Source organism: Berghia stephanieae, chromosome 2 (assembly GCF_034508935.2).
Source record: "Berghia stephanieae isolate SIO BIC M18660-M18661 chromosome 2, UCSD_Bste_1.3, whole genome shotgun sequence".
NCBI classification, from domain to species: domain Eukaryota; kingdom Metazoa; phylum Mollusca; class Gastropoda; order Nudibranchia; family Aeolidiidae; genus Berghia; species Berghia stephanieae.
The window spans coordinates 115,070,812-115,075,811 of NC_088361.1; the positions used below are offsets into that span (position 1 = coordinate 115,070,812).

At 38.3% G+C, this 5,000-nt stretch overlaps 1 protein-coding gene across 1 annotated transcript in view; it reads right to left on the reverse strand.

The window, feature by feature from the left end:
- The window catches only part of LOC144964104 (uncharacterized), a 41,290-nt gene extending 36,927 nt beyond the window's left edge, over nucleotides 1-4,363 (reverse strand). The window contains exon 1 of the mRNA XM_078898043.1: nucleotides 4,162-4,363. The gene's annotated coding sequence lies outside the window, so the exon portion shown is untranslated. The remainder of the gene's footprint in view (nucleotides 1-4,161) is intronic.
- Nucleotides 4,364-5,000: the final 637 nt, after the last annotated feature.

The window sequence follows — 5,000 nt, forward strand, 5'->3', positions numbered from 1 at the left end:
TAAACGTTCGCTTAAAACATATGTTTCGTCTTCAGTAGACGGTATGAGAAGCAAGATAGGCCTGTCTGGTTTCTGTTGTGTGTTGTGTGTGTATGCTTGTGTGTGTGAATGAATATGTTTCAGCCAACGTAATTTGTAATTTAAGCGCTTAGAGTCTGGTGTCTCGGAGTTATTGCGCTATAGGGAATGAGATTAGCGGAATAGTAGCGTCCCTTGATTGGACGTCACCCATAGTCTGTGACGTCACCGGCGGAAAAGCTATTAGAGAGAGAACGTCATGTTGGTTGTGCGCATGCGTCTCTCGTCCTCGCTTCCGGTGAAAGCGGCTTGAGACACTTCAAAACCAGCATCATTATTATTTATTATTATTTTTGTTTTTTTTTTGTTTTTTTTTTTTGGGGGGGGGGGGGGGGGGGGGGGGGGGTTAGTGTGCAGCAAATAGAGCTGTGGCGGTACACCGTCGGTAAAGCGATTGATCAAACATTGAACTCGGAACTGTATCGCTTTCAAACCATTTCACATCCAATTGTAAACAAGCTACCTGATGTCTTGGTTTTTATTGAACGAGAGAAAAATAAAAAATTGATTGGAGGGATAAGGGATGAGGGGAGGGGGGCATGGGGGAAGGTGAAAGAGAGACGGGTCGGCTGCTGACGTAGTAAGATTTTTTTTAAAATTGAGCTTTATATAGCGCAATATCCACTAAATGTGCTCAAAGCGCTTTACAAGGGGTCCCTGGTAGGACGGGACATGCCGCCTGTTAGGCGATATTATAATTTTTCGGACAAAGACAACGATGTTAACGGCAGGTACTCATTTTACACCTGAGTATGGTGAGAGAAAGTGAGTAGAGAGCCTTTTCCAAGGACTCAACTTTGCGCCGAGCGCGAGGCTCGAACTCCTGACCTTCCGATCCGAAAGCGAGTGTCATACCACAAGACCACATAGCCGCACACATGGGAGTATCACGGACGTTTTGTCGTGCAGCTGTTATAACCCCCGAACAGCGAAGCTGATTTTTTGTTTTCAGAGAATAGTTTCTTTTGTGAAGAATAAAGCGCTTCCACCAAGTGAGCGGTCAGAGAATTGCGACTCGGACTTCAATTATCTGTAATCGCTTTGCCGTTACTTGTCTTTTGATGAAAACGGGAAGATCTGGTGTTGGGGCAAAATAAGATGGAATTTCGCCTTAAAGGACTAAATTGCTACTAGGTTTTGCTCTCTCTCTCTCTCTCTCTCTCTCTCTCTCTCTCTCTCTCTCTCTCTCTCTTCTCTCTCCTCTCCCCCCCCCCCTCCCCCCACTATCTCTTTATTTAAAAAAAACCTCAGTGTTGCTGATAGCTATTTACTTTTTTTTTATGATTAGCAAATGAGGTAGGAGTGTCACGGGAAGCTGGGCGGTGCGTACAATTAACCCTTTGCAAGTGACACTGATTTCGCGACCCAGGCTTCCATTAAACTATAATTGCATTGCCGTTATTTGCCTTTTGATGAAAACAGTAAGATCTTCTTTTAGCTCCAAGTAAGATTGAGCTTCGCCTTTGAAAGGTTATTGTTCGTTTTTGTTGTTTTTTTTAAAAAAAAAACAAAGCTTCGCTGTTTATTTTTTTTCTTCTTCTGACTGGCAAGCACTGTACTTACCCGCATGGCTTGCACGCACAAAACGATTCATCTAGGTCACAAGACGATTCATCTATAGGTCACAAAACGATTCATCTAGATTTCGTTTGTGCTATGACAGCAAATCAGAGTTCGAAAGACCTTTCCAGAAAAGACGCTGGTATTCGCAAGACCCTTACAAACCAATTCCCGTTCCAGCTCTAGTAGAAAATACCCTATTCCCTCCTTGGCAACAGGTGTCAAACTGTAATTTGTGACCCATCGTCTCAAAACGGTATATGTTGGAACGAACCAGATTCTTAAAAACCGAATTAAATGTTAAACTGGTCAAAAATATAAATTGTTGGCATTAGCACCCTAAAGTATGGTATCCATTCTCCTCAATCAAACATACAAACTCAACAAAAGTCTTATATTTCTGGCTATAAATTCAATTTTCATCTTAACCATCCCGACTTAATACCGTTTTGAGGCGATGGGTCACATTTAATAATCTGATATCAGAGAGATCCCATTTCTACCATTTTTTTAATAATAGTTCATGAATTGTATTCAGGTCAACCCAAACCTTGATCGTGCTATTACTGAATTAGATTATTAATGGAAGTAACTTAGTAGGTTCCAGTTATATCAGTGAGGAATTTGATTGATTTGTAAGATATGAAGACCTCCTGCATGTATTATATAATTGAGCTTTATATAGCGCAATATCCACTAAATATGCTCAAACCGCTTTACAAGGGGTCCCTGGTCAACAGCAACATTTAACATGTAGGACGGAACATGACGCCTGTTAGGCGATATTACAAATTTTCGGACAAAGACAAAGCTGTTAACGGCCAGGTTCTCATTTTAAACCTGAGTACGGTGAGAGAATGTGAGTAAAGAGCCTTTTCCAAGGACTCAACTATGCGCCGAGCGCAAGGCTCGAACCCAGGACCTTCCGATCCAAAAGCGAGTGTCATACCACTAGACCACATAGCCGCATAGGTCTGGCAGAAATTACTTTGTGATATACTTATGCATTATCTATAGGATTAAACACAATAGAATAAGATTCTTAAACTCCTGTGTAGTAAGAAATTTCGAAAGGGCTCGGCAGCGTGCATTGGGAACGAATTCGTAACTTCAAAAAAGATATTTAAAAAACTTTTACATAGCGCAATACCTACTAAACGTACTCAAATCGCTTTACAAGAGGTACCTAGCCAACAGCAACACTTAACATGTAGGACGTGACATAACGCATGCTAGGCGATATTACAATTTTTTTTCGAACCATGACAGCGCTGTTAACGGCCAAGTATTCATTTTTGTACACCTGAGTACGGTGAGCGTGACTGTGAGTAAAGAGCCTTTTCCAAGGACACAACTATGCGCTGCTCGGGACTCGAACCCAGGACCTTCCGATCCGAAGGCGATTGTCATACCACTAGACCACATCGGCACACCGACTCGAGGCTCAAAGAAGTCAGGATGTCATTACACGTCAAAATCTATTTCAAATAAAACCGGGTGAGTGCCGCGGAAAAAAGAGTATCGAACAGCTACATTTATAGTTAGTTACAAAGGATAATAGCAGAATACTTTCTCTGATACTAGTAATGGCTTATGATATTATTTAATTTTTGCTAATACGCAATAGTAAAATCGCCCCCCCCCCCCCCCCCCCCCCGAAAAAAACAAAAAAAAAAAAAAAAAAACACTAAAAAACAAAAACCAATGTGGGTTTTATAATTACTGGTTGTTTTACGTTACATAATCCTGAATTCGGCTCTTGGGAGAAGTTAATGTTTTTCTAACACATTGTGGCGTTCTTATTATTCACGTTACGCATCACACGATGAAGTACACACAATTGTCCATCCAGTGCCATACCGGCTTTGCGATATTGTGGTATGACACCCGCCATCGGGCCAGTAGGTCCCTAGTTCAAGTCCTACTCTTGGTCACGCAAATAAAATAATTAATAGAAAAAAAATGCACGATAAACAAAATCGGAAGTTTTAAAACATTAAGAGCAACAAAACAGACGATCAATATAATATGGAATGAAAATTATGAGCTGGAAATTGTGATATAGATAGTTCGAAGATGACGTCACTCAGGTCTTTGTTATTGTTTTTTTTTGCCATCCGCGTTTATGAGTAATGCTCACTGAACTGTATTAACCAGACTATAAACGTTCATGGATACACACAGTTTTGTGTGTTGGTCCGTTATACTTCCGGATGGCAATGTTATGAGCTTCTTAGCCAAGCGCATGCTATCTATATCTAGGTATAGATGGTTCGAAGTTGACGTCACTCGGGTCTTTGTTATTGTTTTTGCCATCCGCGTTTATGAGTAACTCTCACTAAACTGTATTAACCTGACTTTCAACGATCATGGTTACACTAAGTTTTGTGTGTTGGTCTGTTATACTTCCGGATGGCAATGTTGTGAACTTCTTAGCCAAGCGCATACTATCTATATTAAACAAACTTTTTACATAATATTTTAAAATATTTGTTCAGAGAGTAGTTAAAAATATATACAAACCATTGGGTCTCGAGAACAAGGGTATAATCGTAGTCATAACATCTTGTTGATGTGATAAATAATATCAGCATATGAAAAACACAACTAATACAACGGAGACACAACTATAGTATTTATTTAATTAATTAAAGCTTGGTTAAGCAACACATACAAAAGTGCATCCCAAAAAAAAATGGATCTGATTATGGCTAGTTGTCACTACTACTCTTATCCATTCACTACAGGATCGACAAAGAAAAAAAACAATGCACGAGTTTGCGTTGCGCGATTTTCGTTATACCAAAGGTGATGCCGTGGTCTGTCGTGAGCTCTTATAACGTTTGGCGGCGCATTCGCTCAGTCGGTGAGTGAGTACATAATTTATATACGCTGCTCCACACGCCTAGCCTCTTTGTTAGTTGTCATAGAGATTTGCGGTGACTCTAAAATAGTCATCTAAATGTACCGTTATTATTATTATTATTATTATTATTATTATTATTATTATTATTATTATTATTATTATTATTATTATTATTATTATTTTGATGATGATGGTGATGATGATGGTAATAATGATGACGATGATAATAATAATAATAAATATAATAATAATAATGATAATGATAATAATAATAATAATAATAATAATAATAATAATAATAATAATAATAATAATAATAACAATAATAATAATAATAATAATAATAATAATAATAATAATAATAATAATAATAATAATAATAATAATAATAATAATAATATTTAAAATGTGTGAAAAAATGTGAGCATTTTAATTCTCAATTCGCAATCACTAATCAGCTCCTCACACCTCCTGGTGTAATCAAGTCACCATCGCC